The sequence below is a fragment of the Canis lupus genome, chromosome 17, assembly GCF_048164855.1.
Source record: "Canis lupus baileyi chromosome 17, mCanLup2.hap1, whole genome shotgun sequence".
NCBI classification, from domain to species: domain Eukaryota; kingdom Metazoa; phylum Chordata; class Mammalia; order Carnivora; family Canidae; genus Canis; species Canis lupus.
Window position 1 is genome coordinate 28,494,788 of NC_132854.1, and position 21,343 is coordinate 28,516,130.

A 21,343-nucleotide genomic window follows, 5' to 3' on the forward strand; every position below is an offset into this window, starting at 1 on the left:
CCCCTCTACTGTCAAGTGAACTTGAATAATCTTTGGAATGTAATTTCACATTTGTTTTTTGTTCTTCCGGTAGTCACTTGGTCTATGTGTACATAACTTGATAAAATATTTTAAAATAAATATTGATAAAATATCATTTGTGAATATATATTAAATGTAACTAGTTATATTTAACAGTATATCTTGTGGGAAGAAATATATATGAAATCAAAACTACTCTAAGCAATCCAGACTGTATAGATAGCATATCTGGGTGAATTCTTCATATGGATTTCACCACCCAGACAAACACTTCAAAGTCTAAATAAATGTTCGTTCAAATCTTACCTTGGGCATACATGTTTGCTGAGCTCCTAAAAGCCTAATATGTGATCAAGATCATCTTAAGATGTCTTTTTTTCTCACCTTCTAGCAAAGGCTCAAAAATGTTGGAGCTTGCTTCTCACGTATCTACCATCTTCTCTCCTCCCACAATCCACCTTCACTTATATCCCAGGCCCTGTTTTGTTATGTTAGTGTAGGGTTAATTCAGTATCTTCCTAATATGTTTTTAAATTTTTACTTCTCCAGGGCAGCCCTGGTGGCTTGGCGGTTTAGCGCCACCTTCGGCCCAGGGCGTGAACCTGGAGACTTGGGATCAAGTCCCACGTCCGGCTCCCTGCATGAAGCCTGCTTCTCCCTCTGCCTCTGTCTCTGCCTCTCTCTGTGTTTCTCATAAATAAATTAATTAATAAATCTGTGTTTCTCATGAATAAATAAATAAATCTTTTTAAAAAATTTACTTCTCCAGATTTTGTGAATTAGTAAAGGTTAAGGATAATCAAAACAAAATCAATACCCATACTTGTAAAACTATACTAATTCAAGGAGGCAAAGCTTTCAATAAGAACACCCTTACCTTTTTGATTCTTTTGGGTCAATTCCATAATGTTTTTATTTCTCTTTCCTCCCTCTCCCTCAAAATTCAAAACCCAAGGCAGATTCTTCCCAGAAGTCCATGAAGAAAGAAAAATAATGAAAACAAATGTTAAGTTAAACTTTTTGCAAACTTTGGAAAATGAGCTGTTCTGGTTCATTTCAAATTTTTTGGCAAAGATCCAGAATCAAATAAGAACCAAGATCACATATCCACAGTGAAGAGTAAAGAGGGTACCTGGTGGAGAGCTGACCAATTTCCATTTAATTAGAGAGCTAGCTTTAGTAATCAAGCAAAATCAGAAGCTTTCCTCATATAGGACCTCAAGGAATTGTGACTATTCCAGCCACACCATCTAAAATAGTAAAGTAATATAGTAAACTTTTCAAATTAACAAATGCTAGAATAAACATAACAAGATTTGAAAAATCTTAACTTTAGTATAAATGGTAAATACATAACTAAGAAAAATAACTTGAAATAAAGAGACAAAACTTCATCTGGGTCTTTAGCTACAAGTAGCATGAACTATGACTTTTTCTCAAGTATTTGAGAAAGAGCAGTAGTATAAAAGAGATGATTCAAAGAATAGAACATTTATTAAAATTCCTATTAGTATCTTTGGTAGACAATATTGGTTAGTTGACTCAATCCCATTTGCAATTCCTTCTTTTAAAAACCTTCCAATGATTGGTCTATGGTAGCCATGTGGCGCAATTCTAGATAGTGACCTATAAAAAGAAATCACTTTAGTAGAGTTTTTGTCTCTTGGTTCTTCTCCTGCCCATTTAGCCTTAAGGAGCATTTTAAAAAATAATTATCTATAAAGAAAAGCTATAGATTCGGTTCAGTCTTTTGTCTTTATCTTTTCTTGTTTAGAACCTGAAAATATGTCTAAAAGAGAAGTTCTCTTATGACCATTTAGAGATAAGCATGAGGAAAGAGGTCCACATGTTAAACATGGCAGAGCCCAAAATGGAAAGATCCTCTTTTTTTCTTTTTTTTTTATTTACTTATGATAGTCACAGAGAGAGAGAGAGAGAGAGGCAGAGACACAGGCAGAGGGAGAAGCAGGCTCCATGCACCAGGAGCCCGACGTGGAACTCGATCCCGGGTCCCCAGGATCACGACCTGGGCCAAAGGCAGGCGCCAAACTGCTGCACCACCCAGGGTTCCCAGAAAGATCCTCTTTACTAGACCAAATTCAGTCTGCCTAGCCCCAGATTCTTGCCTCAAGGCACAAATAAAGCTCCTTGTTTATTAAGCTACTATAGGTGGATTTTCTATTGCTCATGATCAAATGCACTTATAACTGATACAATATCCTCAAAGAGATTCATAAAGAAATTCATCCACAAAACAAGTTGCTGTGAAAAGGGAAGAACCAGATAACTCGAAAGAATTCTTGTGATTGCAACATAAGACTGGCAAATTTTTAAAAATAGGAGAGGACAGAGGTAAAATAACTTTCTCTGATTACAAAACAAAAAAATAGAAATATAAATATAACAGTTCATAGAAATGGCAGATAAATCCAGTGGGCATGAAACCTGGCCTTATAAGATCTCCAGAGGGAAAAGGGAAAACGAATGAGAGGATAAAATTTTTAAAAATTGAGAGAAATTAATTTTCCCCTAAACTGAAATACAGTAAAAGTGCCAAAATGAAAGAAACCACTCCAAGTGTCAAAATGAATGGGAAAAATACTATGTCTTAGCACTTTATAGATAAGTTTCAGAATTCTAATATTGAATGGATCTAAAACTTCCAGATAGTAAAGTTTTTTTAACTATGAAGAAATTGTCATCAGACTATCATCATCAAAAGATGCTCTTAGATAACTTAGCAATATATTTAAGGTTTTATAGGCAAATGATTTTCAATGAAAAGTATATATTATCTTCTTAGATATATTAATTTTTTATTTAATATCAAGATATACACAAAATCTTAATTTTTAAATTTATATATATGTATAGATATAAAATACATAAAGTACTCCCATGAGGGAAATATTGACAAAGTAATATTAAAAAAGGGTAAAAGACAAATATTTATTTCCTTATCTATATAAATATGAAAATAATATCTACTCCAGGGTTTGAAAATCTTTATAAAATGAAACATAAAATGAAGCAATTAATATCATTTTATTGTCATCTAATATTTAGGAAATCCGTGTGAGGAGTAATCAAACAAACATGGATCATATAAAGATGCAAAAAAAAAAAATGGACTAGTCCAAAATTTCATCTTTCTACTAGATGTGTTGTTGTCTGATGAGCAGAAAGAGAAAGTGAGGAAAATAAAAATTGCCAATATAGACAGAAGATTTTCTCTTCCAAATAAGTTTAAGCCAGTGCAGGAAATAGTCTGTCTTAAGTAACTTTCACTAATATCAATTCTTTATTCCATCAAGACTATGTCACTATTATATGTTTAAAATATAATAAAGTAATGCCAGAATATAAAAATCATATTCACTAAACATTTTGTAGTGCAATATAAATTTGTTTTAGATGGTTGCCAAAGAAAATTATTTTAAGATTTGTCATTGGTTTCAACTCTAAAGCTAACAATTTATAAAGTCAATTTTGTATTTATTTAAAATGTTGGACATGATTATACATTACCTTGGAAATTCCTCACAATTCATGAGTTTGGTGCCTATGCAGCTTAAATTGATTATCAGATGTCATTAAAAATGTGATGGATGGATGTCTAAATGAGGTGCAGCCAGCCACTGTGAGGCAGCCACTAGCTGAACTAGACCCTAAAGTATTTTGCCTATCTTGATTTCAAGAATTTTGTACAGAAAATAATCCAACATGAAAATGGTCTTTGATCTAAATCAACAATAAAGGGGAAAAAAGCATCAATGTATTACTGATATTTTAACATTTAATTTATATCTTAGGATTCATCTATGAACCCTACTGTTCTTTAATTAGAACAGAAATTAGACTTAGAAATTGATGTGCACAGAAATGCATTTTGTTGTTGGGGTTTTGCGTGTCATCCTTGCGCAGGGGCCATGCTAATCTTCTCTGTATCGTTCCAATTTTAGTATATGTGCTGCCGAAGCGAGCACGTTGTTGGGGTTTTTTAGTGAGCTCTATGCCCAATGTGGGGCTGAACTCATAATCCCAAGATCAAGATTGCATGCTTTACCAACTGAGCCATCCAGGTGCCCCCAGAAATGTTTTTTGTAATGGGGAGTATTGTTCTCCCAAGGTTTTGCTTCCTTATAAAACTTTATTCTCTGGAATTACTGAGTAAGCTCTAATTTGTTTTTAAAGATTTTATTTATTTATTCATGAGACAGAGAGAGGCAGAGACATAGGCAGAGGGAGAAACACGCTCCCTGCGGGAGCTTCATGTGAAGAGCTGAAGCACCCCAGGATCACACCCTGAGCTGAAGGCAGAGGCTCAACCACTGAGCCACCCAGGCATCCCCAATAAGCTCTTATTTTAAAGGGCAAACAGACTGTTTCTATAGAGGTAGAGCCTTATATTCTGTGTTAAAAAGCTCCCCTGCCCCATTCTTTTTTTGAGATGTAGACCTTTGGATTATTCAATGCAAAAATCAAGATCTCTTCTGGAATTGCAAAATTTTAAAAGATGGAGGAACTCAGCCATGAAGGCAACTGTCTTCTTGTGACTGGAAAGTGGCCTTAGGGGGCCTGAAATCCAGGTGAAGGGGTTCTATAAGGGAAGTGAGCAAGGCCATGAACAGGCTGGGTGGAGGTGAGGGTGCAGAAGCACATTTGGGGAGAAATCGACAGATGGAGAGTTGGCTGGGGTAGGGAAGGCTAACTTTGTTTCATCATTTTTTTTTTTTTAAGGTCCATACATGTCACCATTGCTGGAGGCTGCATCCTGGATACAGACAGCCCCAGGGCAGAGGAGAGAAAAATGGAGCAGGGCTGAAGGGGAGAGCATAATCATCATCTTCCAAAGTTCCATCAAGTTAGTTGCTGTGTACCAATCAGTTTGAAGAAAATAAAGACTCAGATTAAAACTTGTCACCAAAATAAGTTTCTGTTTCAATGTTCAATTGACTAATGTGGACAGCAATTTATTTCCTAAGATATTATATTCCATAATTCAAATAAAATAATAATAACTTTAAAATAAATAAGCATAGTGTTGTGCTGTGTAGGCTGGTTTGGTAGGATACACAAAACAAACCCCTGATTAATTAAATAAAAATGCAAATTAATTGATACATCAGCAATCATTTTCAAAACAACCTTTTTGAGGTACCTGGGTGGTTGTTGGTTAAGCAGCCAACTCTTGGTTTTGGCTAAGGTCATGATTTAGGGGTTCTGGAATCGAGCCCCACCACAGGCTCTGCGCTCAGTGGGGAGTCTACTTAAGAATTCTCTGTCGCTCTCTCTCCCTCTCCAGCCCTCACTCCATTTTCACATGTATGCACATAGGCTTGCTCTCTCTCAAATACATACATACAACCTTTTTTTCTGCCTTCACTTTCTGAGAAACAGTATTTTTAATAGTAGGCTTTGGTATTCCTTCAAGATAAGGAAAATTCTTAATAGGTAACTTTTGTACAGCCTTGGAACTCTAAATCTAGCTTCCAGTGAGAGTCCATGGATGGTGTCTCTGAACTTTCTGGACTTATATAAAAACATTAGCCTTAAATGCATTTTATTTTTTTATTTTTTTTTTAAGATTTTACTCATTCAAGAGAGACACAGAGAGAGAGAGGCAGAAACATAGGCAGAGGGAGAAGCAGTCTCCATGCAGGGAGCCTGATGTGGGATTCGATCCCAGGTCTCCAAGATCACGCCCTGGGCCAAAGGCAGTACTAAACCGCTGAGCCGCCCAGGCTGCCCCTTAAATGCATTTTAATAAATTCTTTTTCTGAGAGAATATTCACCAGTTTATTGATTCTCAAAGGTATCCAGTATTGCCAAAACGATTAAAATCTAGCAGCAGGGATCCCTGGGTGGCGCAGCGGTTTGGCGCCTGCCTTTGGCCCAGGGCGCGATCCTGGAGACCCAGGATCGAATCCCACGTCAGGCTCCCGGGGCATGGAGCCTGCTTCACCCTCTGCCGGTGTCTCTGCCTCTCTCTCTCTGTGTGTGTGACTATCATAAATAAATAAAAAATTAAAAAAAAAAAAAAACAAAATTTTCATTAAAAAAAAAAAAAAATCTAGCAGCAGTCCCCAGAGGAGGCAACTTCTACTATATTGGAATAGACCACACTAGAGACCCTCTCTTAGCCATTCCCATCAGATCGCCTTCCTTTCTCCAGTGGGGGGCACTTCTTTGTCTCAAAAGTAGGGAGAGATGCCACCCTGTCTCTCTCTCATGACTGTCAGCCACACAGAACAAATAATAATGAGTAAGCATGACCTCTTCTTTTATTCCTTTCTTGGAAAAAAAACACATTTGAGTCAGGGCCCAGAGAACATTGAATCTGCCTTCCATGGGGTTGGAGAGAGGAGAGATGATGCTTCATGCCATAGGCCGGAGTCTGATTCACAGATCCAACTCTTCCTGCACAAGGATTGCAAGGTCATGTTCTAAGGACCCATATTAGAAGGCTCCCTGGTTTGGCTTTAGGGTCTTGCCACATTCTTTAATTCAACTTTAATTTGGGAACCACATCTTAAAAAATTGGACCTCCATTAATATTGTTGATTATCGCCCCCTACCCTCAATTTCAGTGTTTCTTCTTTACTAGTCAGAACCCGGAAGGGTAGATGAGCACACACCTGAGAATTCAGAACTGCAGTAGGAAACTCTAGAGTAGCTTTTGAAACTTGCAGAGTATTTTCACGTCTATTATTTCCTTTACTCTTTGCAATAGCCCTGACATTTTGGTAAAGTATTATTGCTACTTATGATTGAAATATGTTCAGATGTAGGTAGATGCTAAAGGGCAAGGCTGAGGTTTCCATGTAGATCATTGGACTCCAAATGCATTTTTGTTTTTTACATTTCCTTTGCCCAACAAATATGAAGCCAAGGGTCAGTGCCCTGAGTGTGGTATGTGCCCTGGTAGTCCATTCAGAGATGAGGTCTGATGAGAACCTGACATCTTTCCAGGAAAGTGTTTTAAGTGGCTGCCCTTTAGGGGGCCCCTTTCCCCCTGATATTTAGATAAATAGCATTGCCTTCCTTATATCATCCCCATCACTTCTGTGACCTTAACTGGCAACACAAAGTAGAGATTTAACTCACCAAAATATATAGAAGTGGATATTAGAATGGGTAAAGTACTGATGCCTTCATTCCCACAGATGAGCATCAGAGAAAGAAACTAAATTAACTAATTCCTGACTAACCCAATAATATTGAACTATCAGTAATGTTTCTTTGGTTATGAAAAGCAGGATACATGTCCCAAAGGTCTGTAATTGGCAGATCAAGCGCCACTACAATGGAGCCACCCTTTAATATGCTTTTTGTTATATGCATATTTGTCTAAACTCCTACTTGGTTCCTTTGTTATTAAGCATCCTCATGTCTTTATCAATCTCTTTCTCCTAGGCCACTTCATCCAAACCTCCTCCTCCTTTTCTCCTCTCATGTTTCAGCCCTCTCTTTTCTTCTCTACTCTCCTGGGCTCTGATTGGTCTGGCCTTTTACTTGGGAGCTCTTATAGGCTGCTTTTTGGCAGGATTCTATAAGGAGAAGATTCTGTAGGAGACAAGAGGAACTAGACTATCTAAACATGAGGGATTGGTTAATAACTGGGATGTGAACAGGATTAATTTGTGATTAAGGATATAGCCTTTGGGACAGAGATATGGATGTTCAAATATTCAAGTCCTAGCTCTGCCACACATATAATTTGCATATGTCTCTTAAATTGGCCAAGTATCAGCTTGCTCATTTGTCAACATGGGGAAATAGTGCCTGCTTCAAGATGGTCCAAATGCAGGGGTGTTTACAATTAATTGATCACAGCCAGTTACAGATTTCTTTGTTCCTTTTTCTACTCCTGCAGCTTTACTTGATGAGCCAACAACAACAAAAAGCCTTCTCCCTCTCATTGCTATGAGATTAAATGAGATAATGTGTAAAATGATTCCACAATGTCTGATAGTAGGTGTTTAATGAAGAAAAAATGTAGCATTATTTTTTAGCATAAGCGTAATTATTTTCCAGCCCTTTATCTCAGTTATTGATGTTTATGTGCTATCTCATCTACTACTCTTGAAACTTCTTGAAGGAAGACTTTTCATCTTATATACATTTGCGCTTTTCTTAATACTCTACAATTTGCATAAAGACCCCATAAAATTTGTTGAAAGATAAAAGGGATTTGCATTTAATATCATGTCTTCACCATAAGACTGATCTTATTATTTAGCTATGATACGTGCCCTTTACATTCAAAGTTGATGCCTCCGACCTGTCTATAACAGACTGTGTTCCACAGAATCTGCAGCACAGTGATGGTCTCCCAGCTTAACCACTATGCTTTAGGATTAATGAAACAAAGCTGCAGAACCCTGGTCAGGCTGAGCGGCCTAAGGAAAACATGGCAGCAAGGCATGGGACTCACTCCACCTTCCCCTCATCAGTTTTCTGTTCAAGGGACCCAACTGAGAGGGGATGGTGACTTCAGAAGTAGAAGACCACCAGTCTGAGAGGGAGACGTTATTTTAGCAACATCTCACCACAGTCAGAATTATTTTACTTGGTACTTATTTTTTTAGAGGAAGAGGAGGAAGAGGATCAATAAGGAAGAGGAGGGGGAAAAAATTCTTGGTCATAGATCTTCCAAGGAACTTATTTTGAGTTAGTGACGCTTCCTTTGCAACCAAGTTAAAATCTCCAGGGGTGAAGGTACCAAACCAACTGTTTATAATGATGGTCAATGTGAATTGGGCTTTTCCAAAATGTATATTTGATCAGATTGTCCATGGTTCAAAGGGCACTAAATTTTTAATGAAATTTTATTAGATATTCATAAATAAGAAGTGCTCTTATGAGACTAATCCAAGATAGATACATTAGATCCAAGTAGAAAATACACTTTTCTTTCCCACTTTAACCACTAATGAATCTGAGTTTTTTATTTGCTTTTTTTTTTTTTTTTAAGTGCCACATGACCTCTGCAAAGTTTTCCTGCTAATTCTGAATGAATCAGTGGCTAGTAATGCCATTTAACATTCCCCATTGAAGACGAGTCTCCAAGATGGTCTGACACGATTAGAAACCAGTGACAGTATGTGTCTTCATATTGCAGGAAACCTTGCAGAATGTGCCTGGTGTGCTGAGAAAATCCCATGTTTTGTAAATAACCTCCCTCAAGTCTGATCTGAAAGTGCTCTCTTCCTGATTTCATCAATAAGGTTACTATGTGACTTTAAAAAATTCCACTGCTCTAGGAAAACTTCTGTTTCCTTTTATGCCCAGATTTAGCAGGTTTTTCAAAGCCCTTCTTATTAGGAAAAGTTGTGGCTGGAAAAATGGATAAGTAGTTACAACTATTCCAGGAAACTATAAATATTCTGGTTTAAGCCATTTAAGAAATTATCCTCTCCTTTATTGTCTCCCAGGGCCCACCTACAACCGGGTGCTGCCCTCCCAAAGTGAAGTGGATGGTCCTAAATGATCATAGGTGGGTTTTAAAAAATAAACACAAAATTAGTTTCACACCTACTTAGACAGCTTAGAATGTTAATGTGTGAAGTATGCCAGGACTCTGCAGTGAAATAAAGCTTTGCATTCAAACTGATGTCAGCCAATCAGAAAACAGTACAGAGCGCTGCCCATTTCATAATTAGGGAGCATTACTCCAAGTTCTAGATTTTACTTATTAATGAATAAGCATTTCTTGACCCAGTTTTGCCATTTATTCATAAGGACCTTGTTTTCAAAAAGTGTTAAAATAGCATGAAGGCCCTGATTTATGCCCACCAAATCCAGGAAATTCAAAGTTAATCCTCGGAACTATTTGTGTCTAGTTTTGCAGCAAACATTCTATATAAAACTGTTCTCTGTTCGAGGATAACACAGAGGAAAGAGACTACAGCATGCTTCCCTACAAGCTTGACTTTCTCATCTTCAGAGCTCTAGACTGTATGCTGACGTGTTTTCTATTGCATTTCTGTCACTACCGTAGCCTTATTCCAGTCTTGCTCACAAGTCCTGGGCTATACCTTTTGACATCCATGAGACTTCAACAGACAGGAGCAATATGCAGCTTTGACTGGAAGTCCCATGGGGGTAAGAACCCTCAGACTGCAGCAAGTGCTAACACTTATAAAAGGTCCCCTTAGCCCTCCTTTCCCAAACTCCTCTCCCTGAAACCATTTTAAACACACCAGATATTGATGAAATGTTCTTAGTGAAAAAGAAACACCACCAAAAACAATTGGAATATGATTTGGGAGACTATCTTTTTTTAAGATTTTATTTATTTGAGAGAGACACGGCATGAGAGAGAGTACAAATGGCAAAGGGGCAGAGGCAGAGGGAGAAGCAGACTCCTCATTGAGCAGGGAGCCCAGTGTGGGGCTCAGTTCCAGGACTCTGAGATCATGACCTGAAGCAAAGGCAGACACTTAACTGACTGAGCCATACAGGCACCCCAAGACCATCATTCCTATTTCCTCCCCCACAGAATGCCATCTACCTCCCTCCATCTAGGTAGTCAAAACCCTACTCATTCATCCTACAAATGGCATTCAGAGGCCACTGCTTTCAAGCAGGTTATCTCTGTCTCTGTGTCCCAATTTCCCCCAATTGTGACATTAATGGAAAAGATTCAACTTCCAAAGGTGTCTGCAAGTCCTGAAATGCTTTTTGTTTTTTTGTTTTAATGATTTTATTTATTCATCAGATGGAGAGAGAGAGAGAGAAAGAGAGAGAGAGAGAGAGAGAGAGAGAGAGAGTGCAGGCACAAGCAGGGGAAGGGACAGAGGGAGAGGGAGCAGCAGGCTCCAGACCCAGCAGGGAGCCTGACATGGGACTCGATCCTGGGACCCTGGGATCATGACCTGAGCTGAAGGCAGTCACCGAACAACTGAGCCACTCAGGCACCCCAATGCTGTCTCTTTGCAACCTCCCCAGAACACAGACTTGCCAGCTCTGAACTTCAAGAATGTTCTTCTGTCCTGTTCACCCATACAAAACATTTATGGATTATGACAGCTTAACTCCAAGCTCTACCACACGCTAGCCAAGGGATCTGAGCAAGTTACTTACTCCCTAAGCTTCAGTTTTCTCACCCATAAAATGCTGATTGTGGTGGGTCCAGCATACACTGTAGAGTCGTTTCAGGGATTTCAGGACAGAACACAAAGAATGCACCATGGTGGCTAACAATACGTGCTCAATGACTTTCAGCTAGTGCTGCTTCTAGCTATTTTTTAACGTGTAAGTTCCCTGTCATCCCAAACATGATCATAAGCTCCGTGAGACTGAGGATGCATGATGTCTGTATGTTTATCTCGCTCATTCTAATGGTCTAAAAATAGGAATTCAACAGTGTTTTGTTGATTTCTTGATAGTTCTTACTTTGTCTGATTCTCAGTCATTACTGTGTTGTTTTTCTATATATGAAGATATGAATTCTGCTAATTCAACTCTTAAAACTGTATGAAGCCTACCAAAAAATTATAAGAAGAATTCTGTACAGGATATAAAATTAATGCCCAGAAATTGGTTGTGTTTCTAAACAATAATAATGAAGTAGCAGAAAGAGAAATTAAGAATAAATCCCATTTATAATTGTAGCAAAAAGAATAAAATACCTAGGAGAAAATTTAGCCAAGGAAGTACAAGACCTGTACTCTGAAAACTATAAAACATTGATGAGAGAAATTAAAGATGACACAAATGGAAATATATTTCATGTTTGTGGATAGGAAGAATTAATAAAAGGTTCATACTACCCAAAGCAATCTACAGATTCAATGCAATTTCTATCAAAATGCAACAGCTTTTTTTACAAAACAAGAATAAAATGATACTAAAATTTGTAGAGAATCACAATAGACCCCAAAGTAATCTGGAAAGAGAAGAAAACTAGAGGTATCACAAGCCCAGATTTCAAGATATACCACCTAGCTCTAGTAATCAAAATGGTATGGTAGTGGCACAAAAAAAGACACAGAGATCAACAAAATTGATAGAATAAAGAGCCAGGAACAAATCATGCTTATATGGTTAATTAATCTATGTCAAAGGAGGCTATAATATACCATGGGGGAAAAGGCTGTCTCTTCAATAAATTGAGTTAGGAAAACTGGACAGCTATTTGCAAAAGAATGAAATGGGACCACTTCCTTACACCATATACAAAAATAAACCCAAAATGGATTAAAGACCTAAGTGTAAGATTTGAAACCATAAAACTCCTAGGAAAAAAAAAAAAAAGATAGGCAATAATTTATTTGATATTGGCCTTCTTCTAGATAGGCCTGGAAACATTTTTCTAGATCTCCTCGGGCAAGGGAAATAAGAGTAAGAATAAGCTATTGGGACTGCACTAAAATAAAAAGATTTTGTGCAGTGAAGGAAACCATCAATAAAACAATAAAGCAATGGATGAATGAATGAAAATATTCACAAATGATATAGCCAATAAGGGGTTAATATCCAAAATATATAAAGAGCTTGCAGAACTCAATGCCAGAAAAGAATCTGATCTAAAAATGGGCAGAATACTTCAATAGACATTTTCTCAAAGAGGACACAGAGAGCCAATAGACACTGAAAAGATGCTCAATATCACTAATCATGTGATGCAAATGAAAGGGAATTGCAAACCCAAAGCACAATGAGCTATCACCTTATACCTGTCAGAATGGCTAGAATCAAAAAGAAATAAATTGCTCAAGATGTGGAGAGAAAGGAACCCTCTTGCAGTGTTGGTAAGAACACAAATTGGAGCAGCTACTACAGAAAAAAAGTATGTAGTTCCTCAAAAACTTACAATCAGAAACATCATATGTCTAGTAATTCTACTACCAGCTATTTATCAAAGAAAACAAAAACACCAATTCAAAAAGATATGCACACTTCTATGTTTATTGTGACATTATTGGCCAAGATATGGAAGCAATCCAAGTGTCCATCAAGAGATGAATGGTTAAGGTAGATGTGGCATGTGTATATATGTGCACATATATACAGATATATGTTGCAGATGCAACACACAATGGAATATTACCCAACCATAAAAAGGAATGAGATTTTATCATTTGCAACAACATGGATGGACCTAGATGGTTTTATGCTAGGTGAAAGAAGTCAGACTGAGAAAGACAAATATCATTTCACGTATATGTGAAATCTAAAACAAATTAATAAAAATAGACCCATAAATATGGAGAACAAACTGATGGTTGCCAGAGGGGAAGAAGGTAAAGGGAGATAAGCAAAATGGGTGAAGGGGAGTGGAAGATACAGGCTTCTAGTTACAGAATGAATAAATCATAAGTATAAAAAGTACAATGTAGGGAATATAATCAATAGTATCATAAGAGCATTGTGTAATGACAGATGGTAGCTACACTTGTGGTGAGCATAGCATAATGTACAGACTCGTCCAATCACTAGACTGTACACCTGAAATTAATGTAATATTGTGTGTCAACTATACTTTGGTATAAAAAATACAAAACAAAAAACTGTGCATGGAGATAATAGTCCATGACAGTAGTTTAAATTGTTTCTAATTCCATTGCTATGTAAGTAATTTTAGAAAAGCAGTCTAAAGGCAAGAACATACTGGAAATGGGCTGGGCCCTGCCCTGCTCAGAAGGCAGATAACCAAAGAAGGCTGAACTAAACTTGATGTCAAACTGGTTGGAGGCCATTGTGTCCCTCAGTACAATGAATATTCTAGGGTTTTGAGTCTATCTGTGTTTGTCATTTGTTTTTGAGAGAAGGGAGGAGGGATGGAAAGAGAAGAAGTAGAAAGAGATACAAGGGAAGAAAGAAGGAAGGGAAGGAGGAATAAAGTAGAAGGTGAGAGCAGAGCAAAGAAAGATGGAGAGGACGATGGAGAGAAAGGTGCTTCACATGGAGTCGGTTGAAGGGGAGATAAAAAGAGAAGCCTAGCGTGGTTCCGAAGCTATAGAGCAAGCTCCGTCTGAGTCCAAATGTGCAGCCTGCTTACCTGCTTACTTTTCCTATTAAACGTTAACAGGAAGCATGGGAATAACGTAGAGGGTTTCACTCTGAAATCTGAAATTTGGCCAAATATTCAATTATATTACCATTCTTATTTGGTGGAGATTCCCATTGTGGAATAGAAGAGGATGGATCTGCAGACTAAAGGAGCTGCATTAAATCATCATTTCTAGTCTGACTTTTTTGCAGGGCCTCTTTGGAGGTGGGTGTGTGTACAACAGACATATGTTTTTTAAAGACTTTTACCAAGTGCTTTTTCCCCTGTTCCACACATCAGAGACTTCTAAAATTCCAGGTCCGGCAAAGGAAAAAGAAAGGGCCACAGTGACTTCCCAGCTGAATGCGCCTCCTGAGGAACCAGCATTGGTTCATGAAGAACTTTCAAGAATCTGCACCCACATCTCCTGGGTCGCTAAATAGTCAGCCTTTCAGTTGACTTAAGAATGCAGTGCTCTTAACCAAACCGTAGCCCCATCGGGGAAACCAATCAGACACTAGGCTTAAAACCTCAAAAGTAACGTGAATGGTTTTCTGTGAATCAGAGGTAAAGGGTAGCATTGTTAGGAATTACCCAAGCTTCCAGGCAGATTGGACTTTGTAGAAATTGATTAACACACCAAAGTCCCATTCTACCCACGTTTTGGGGGAAAAGTCATTGCTTTGCATCTACACAAGAGGCTTATCTCTGTGGGCTACAGGGATTTTCAGTGAAGAGTAAATCTGCCCTGTAGAGGAGGCATTAGCAAAGATCCCTGTAAGATATAATTTTCAAAGTCAGAAATATCACGAGTGGGGTTTTTTTGGTTTTAACTGCAAATGTAATCAGCAAGCCTAGTGGTGGCTGCTTCTCTGACAGGCACTCAGATTTACTGGATTCCTTAGCTCCCACAAGGGAAGAAATCATTTCCTGTGAATTCCAAGTCCTGCAGGTTACTGAAATGTAGCCATTTCCTCCTGTTGCTGAGCACCATCCCCGACTATCTCTCCAAGGGCTACATTCCTCTGCTGCGTAGCTGTGGACATCTCTGGCCTGTTTCCATGGAGGCACATAGCAGGAGACTCTTGTGCTTGGGTACTGGGCCAAGAACTTTTCACTCTTAGAAAACATATTGGCCTCTAGAATTTCAGTGCTATTTGAAAACAGATACTTCAGTTTTCAAGGCGTGTTCTTGTGAAACATGCAGTTATGTTATGATTAAATCTTGCCTTATCACAAGATGGAAAAACAGAAATCGACAAGGTTAGAAGAGTGGAATTTATGTAAACCTCCCTGGATGTGTTTTCCTTGCATGGCTATGGGATGCTTTGACGTTCTGAAACCAGAGCAGTCTGAGACATTGTGGTGTCACCGAGTCAGGTAGCTTCAGTTGGAATCACAACCCTACCACTTCTAGTGACATAAGCTTGAGTAAGTTTCTTGATTTCTCTGAGTCTCAGTTTCCTCATTTGCATAACATAGATCAAAAAACAAAACAAAAGCCAAAACAACTCTGAGGGTTTGTATGAGAACAAAATGATAGAAGATATAGAAGAGGCCCAGCAGACAGGAAACAGTTGATACATAGGCCTTCCCTTATGTAAGGTCAGAGTGGCTGAAGGACTTGATATCAAAAGAGAGTCATTACAGAGACTAAAATTCATGTTTCCTAACCTGTTTAATGACCTGTTAAACTAAATCACCTCCCTACCAAGTGGTTGCCTTTCTCCAAAGATTTTTAAAGAAGTTAATCCTCATGTCATGTTACAGTCAATTGGCTCAAGAATGTAAAGTTGTTTTTTTTTTTTCCTTAACTTGGGAAAGTTTGAGTTTATTAAAAAAAAAAAAGTTTTTATCTACCATCATCTCTGCCCTTATTTGCTCCTTGAACCTTTTAGTTCAGTCCCCAAAGTCCTTGGTTGTTTAGTTCTCCCCCACCCTGAATCCTTCCCAACACTTTTTCAAACCCCACTCCTCCCTCCAAGTTTAGATCAAAATCTTTGTAGCACACTCCTCATCAATACCACCCTCTCCATTTCCTCTAAAATGCATAGAATTTATGGACTGTAAGAAATAATTTTACATTTAATTTTATCTTATTATTCTTATTGGCTCATGGATTCATTGTACCACCAACTAAATAAGTTCTTTAAGTACAAAGACCACTTCCTGTATTCTTTCCACACAATTGCCAAACTAGCTTTCAGCTCAGAGTAGCTGCTCAATAAATGCTGTCTAGTGAACTGATAATTATTAATAATTGATGCAGTTTCATCACAATTACCATCTACCTATACATCCACCATCTACCCAGTGTCCACAAATGGGTTCGACTGCAACAATATTCTGCTCGGGTGATAGGCTCTCTCAAGCTCGACCTTTGACCTATCATTAATATCTACTAGTATCCTAGCATCAGCAATAATGCATGTGACTAAAGCATGTTTCTACTTTCTCAGCATAGAACTGGAATTTCACAACTCTTGTGGGAAGGATGTGTGGCAACCAGACATTTGAGTACATGAAGTTTAGTGTAAGAAATGGAGCCAAAGCGGAACGTGTTATCAGGGCCCCACATAGATGCTTTGGAGATCAACTTCAAAAAATACAACACATCTGCAGAATTCGTAGGAGCAAGAAGCAGGAGTAGGTCAATGTGGGATGAGAACTAAGTGTTTCTTAAGGAGGGAGTACATTCAAATTGATGAAAAGTCAGACATAATGAAGTCTATGCAGTGAAGAACATGAGAAAAAATTTTTAGTATAAATTAATGCTTCTAGTTTTGTTTCCAGGTAAACAGATGTATTTTTCTTTGAAAAAAAATTGGGATAATAATGTACCTAATGCATTTTGGAAATAACTATATTTATTTCAATTATCACTATTTTTATGTTAATCTATAATCTACAAGATTACTTTTAACTACACATAGTATTCCATTGAGTAGATTAATTTTTACAGGATTTCCGTTTTATGCTATTGGTGATCCTAGCTTTTAAATTTATAGTTAAAGCTTTTGTCTGTCCTTTATTATATCTTTAGGAGAAATTCCTGGGAGTGGAATTTCTGGTATTATCAATTCTAATTCTCTTAACTCTAGGTTTTCCCTCCAGTTACTGGTTCATTTCTGATCTTTATGCTGGATATCTTCCTTTTAATTCTCCAGACCCATTCCCTGACTCTCTCATCTCAGCAAAGGGATCTGCATGGACTTCCTTGACAAATTCCTAGGGCTTATTGCTTTGGGTTTGGTTCCAGCACTGAGGCATAGAGCAAGAGAACGAATGGAGGGAAAGAGAGGAGGGAGAAGTTGGCATACTTACTCCTTTGACTTCTCCTTTACCTGGAAGGTTGGCCTCAGACTAGCTGCATCTCTCAGCTGAGTATCTCAACTCTGGTCGGTCAGCCCACCCCATAGAGCTCTTCTCCCTTTCTCTCTCCAGGTTCTGGTAATGGCTCCCTCCTCTTACCTCATCAGAAGTGACAGGGAAGAAATAGCCCTACAATAATGCACTAGCCTTTGTGGTTTCCCTACTCCCTATCCAAACTGTTGTAAGCAGTCCATTTATTAAAAGCCCAAGTTTCCTGAACCGGACATGCCATGAGTTCCCTGCCACACTGCTGGGCCACCTCTTTTACTGCAAAATTCCTTACATGAGTTGTCATTACTTCTTGTCACCGCTGTCTCCTTTTCTATCTTAAAAAACTCCAATCACACTTCTGTTCCACCACTGTTGTGAACAGCCATGTTCACGTGGCCTCCCACAGGGCCAAAGCCGAGGCAGACTTCAGTCCTCATTTTCCTTGCCTCAGGAGCAGCACTTGGCCCAATGAATCTGTCCTTACTTCTTGAAGCAATCTGGTCACTTCACCTTAGGGACATTATTTGTGGTTCTCCACCCTCCTGTGCTGCTTCTTCCTCACTTTCCTTAACATTTAACACTGAAATTGTAAGTATCCCAGTCTTTGAAGGACCTTTTCTCTTCTGTTGACACTTGCTTCTGGTGATTTCCTTTAGTTCCATGGCCTTAAGTATCTTCTCTATAGCAACTACCTCCACATTCAATCAGCTCACTCTTGAACACCAGGAGTTTTAATTGTGGTCCACTTACATGCAGATATATTGCAATAAATACAGTACAATACTGTAAAGGTATTTTCTCTTAGGCTTTTTTTCAAACATTTTCTCTAACTTACATTATTATAATAGTAAGTATATAATACATATAACATATAAAATATGTGTTAATCAACCATCATTGGTAAGGCTTCCATTCAACAGTAGGCTCTTAAATGTTTCAGGGAGTCAAAAGCTATACTCTGATTTTCGACTCCCTAACAGAAGTGATGGGGTCTGATTTCTCAGGCCAAAATACTTTGGAGTCATCTTTTTCTCTCCCATACTACATATTCAATCTATCAGGAAATCCACTGACTCTGCCATCAAAATGTCCAGAAATTAAATGGCTTCTCAACAGCTCTCTTCAGCATAATTTCTCACCTTGATGAGAGATTGCCTCTGGTCTATTTTCACTCTTGCTTGCCCCATCTCCAACAGACTCCTAGAACAGCTAGATGCTGTCCCCCAACAGCTCAAAACTCTAATGGCTTTCCATCTCATTCAGAATGATGCCAATAGCTTTCCAATGATTTGCAAGGCCCTAAATCATCTTGTCTCTGGTTATCTCTCTAATCTCACACCCCTCTCACCATCACAGATTGTCGTTGGTAGTTCTTAAGCACACCGAGCATGCTCTCACCTCACAGCCTTTTCATTTACTGTTTCTTCTTCCCAGAACGTTGCTGAAATACTTTTCTGCCAGATATTCATGGAGATTGCTTCCTGGGTTTCTCTATTTCTTTGCTTAAGCTTCCCATAAGGACCTTGTCTTGAAAAGCACACTAGTCTCACCTCAACACTCCCTTAACTTGCTCCTGTTTTTATAGCAGTGATCACCACTTGCTATATTTTATGTTCATTTTTTATGTCTTTATAGCCCTTTTCCTTGCCTCTAGAATTAAGTTCATTGAGAGCAGAGATAAATTTGTTCCTTACTGTATCCCCAGCACTTAGAACTATGCCTGGTACAGAGAAATGCATTTAACGAATAAACAGATAAATGAAAAGACATGGGTGTTTTTTTCTTTTTAAATTATGAAAATTTAAACATATACAAATTAGAGGGAATAGTGTAACGTATTCACATTTATTCATTAGTGAACTTCCACGATTATTAATACAAAGTTGACCTTGTTTTATTCTTCCTACTCGACTTCCCTCCAACCACATCCTATTAGTCAGTTTTAAACCAAACCCCAGATATCCTGTCATCTCATCTGTAAATTGTGTATTTTAATTGTCTTCCAAAAATTTATACTAGGAGTAATGTTTAAAATGCCAATTGCCTTGTCCCCTGCTCATACTAGCAGATATGATATAAAAGTAATCTTTGCCAATTTCATTGCTTGAAAAATCTCAATTCTTTTATTTTTAAATTAAAAAGAATGAATAAAAAAAGTTCTTGAGGTCCATAATATCCCCTTCTGTCTCTGTGACCAGAATAGACAAATATTTTATCTTTCCTTTTTAAAGTTTTCTCACATAATTATGTATCATGACTCATATAATTATAAGACCAGAGCCCTATTTTAATCATCTCAGTGCATACTACTAAAAGGCATATTAGAAGAAACAACTTTTTTGAAGAAAAATGCTTTAACAGAATGAGGGTCTAGAGTGAATAGAGGAACTGCTAACAAAAATGTATGTCTCTAGACAGTGTCTTTTTCAAATGGTCACCTCTATAGATAACCTTATTAAAAAAATCTCTCTGGAGAATTCCCTCAATCTTTGAAGCCATCTTCCAATTCTGGAAGGAGAAAGCTAATCCTAGGTGCCCCTGGGCCTCTCGTCTGCTGAGGGACTGGAGACAGACTGCATCCTGGCAGTGCAGAGAGAGTTCAGGTCGGTGGTTCTGGCAGTCACACAGAACAGCTCTGTGACTCTCCCTGGAGAAAGCCTTCTGTTCTCCTAAGTGTTAGCATATTAAGCATCTACCGCATGGAATGGGATGGGGAGGGGTTTGGAAAAGAAAATGTGAAGACAAATGGGGATATTTAAAAGCAGAAAAGAAAATCCAGGGCTCAGAACAGCATTCTTTTACTTAGACTAGCTATAAATTTTCTCTCTTGTTGATTTCCTGTCTTGGAAAGAACCTATTAATGATTAAAAAAAAAAAAAAAAACACTACAGGCTAGTAGCTCAACTGTGTTTTGGGGTTTTGTTTTGTTTTAAATGGTAGGTCTGGTACCATTCATATCTGTGAAATGTAAAGAAAGATTTGAAAAATCTCATTTTTGTCATTTTGCCAAAAAGCTTGAACACAACCTATTTCAAAGTCACAAAAATACATTTACAATCTGGGTGGAGGTTAAGGAAGTGCTTTTCTTGCCTTTCCCCCTACTTGCTTTACCAACGGAGCTTGAAGCTTCTCAGTCTGTCGTCACACTTAACTCGACTTCTTTCCTGCCAAGAATCTGATGGCTAAGTTTCCGGTTACACTGGGAGAAGGAAAAATCTTTGTTGTAATTTGGAGACCCCATGCAACTAGATTTCTGGACGAGAAATTTATTGCTTCTCCTCATTGAGGGATATAACAACAGTCAACAATCTCCACACTCCATGTGAACAGTTTCTAGTGGTTTCTAAGCAGTTTCTCCAGGCATCTGTGAGTCCCATTTTTCATAGTTCTGAGGGAAAAGACCAAGCAGAGTGGTCTTCCCATGCATGCTCCAGAGTCCCTCAGAACCCTCTCAAAGTAGCTGCCATCCAAATTTCACAGACTAGCCTTCTAGGGTATCTGCCCAGAGCCTCTTAGGAACATAAATCTGAATAATAATTTAAGTGACAGACTCCTGGCCATTATCTCAGCACCTGGACTGAAGCAAGATAGATACTACTTTACAATTTCTACCTTGGCTGGGGGTGAGTAGTCAATCCCCAGAAGAGTCCTCTCCCAAACAGGAATAAATCATTTTTGCCCCAACACAGAGCACTGGACCTGTCTATGCAATAACACATCCTGAAAAGAAAAGAAAAAAAAGAGAGAGGAATGCAGGGGAGGAAAAAAAGCAAAAAGTCTACTCTTTTCATTATAGCTATTTCTTGGTGCCATTCCAGAAACTGAAGATGCCAGCTAACATGAAATAGGGGCTCTTCATCTTATTATCCTGATAGAGGTAGAAAGGTTTCTGTAGTACTTCAAATTACATAGCAGGTATGTATCTAGAACTCTCCTCTCCTCCCTTAATAAATTCATATT

General features: G+C 38.2%; 1 long non-coding RNA gene and 1 other non-coding gene across 5 annotated transcripts in view; both read right to left on the reverse strand.

Moving 5' to 3' along the window:
* Positions 1–21,343, reverse strand: part of LOC140608356 (uncharacterized) — an 85,386-nt gene that overhangs the window by 10,993 nt on the left and 53,050 nt on the right. Inside the window, exon 4 of one of the 4 annotated variants that reach the window (XR_012010370.1) lies at positions 899–983. The exons of the other annotated variants lie outside the window; for them this stretch is intronic. This is a non-coding gene — a long non-coding RNA (uncharacterized lncRNA). The remainder of the gene's footprint in view (positions 1–898; positions 984–21,343) is intronic. 4 annotated transcript variants of the gene reach the window in all.
* On the reverse strand, positions 3,900–4,007 carry LOC140608478 (U6 spliceosomal RNA). The gene has a single exon (XR_012010503.1). It is a non-coding gene; the product is annotated as a U6 spliceosomal RNA (small nuclear RNA).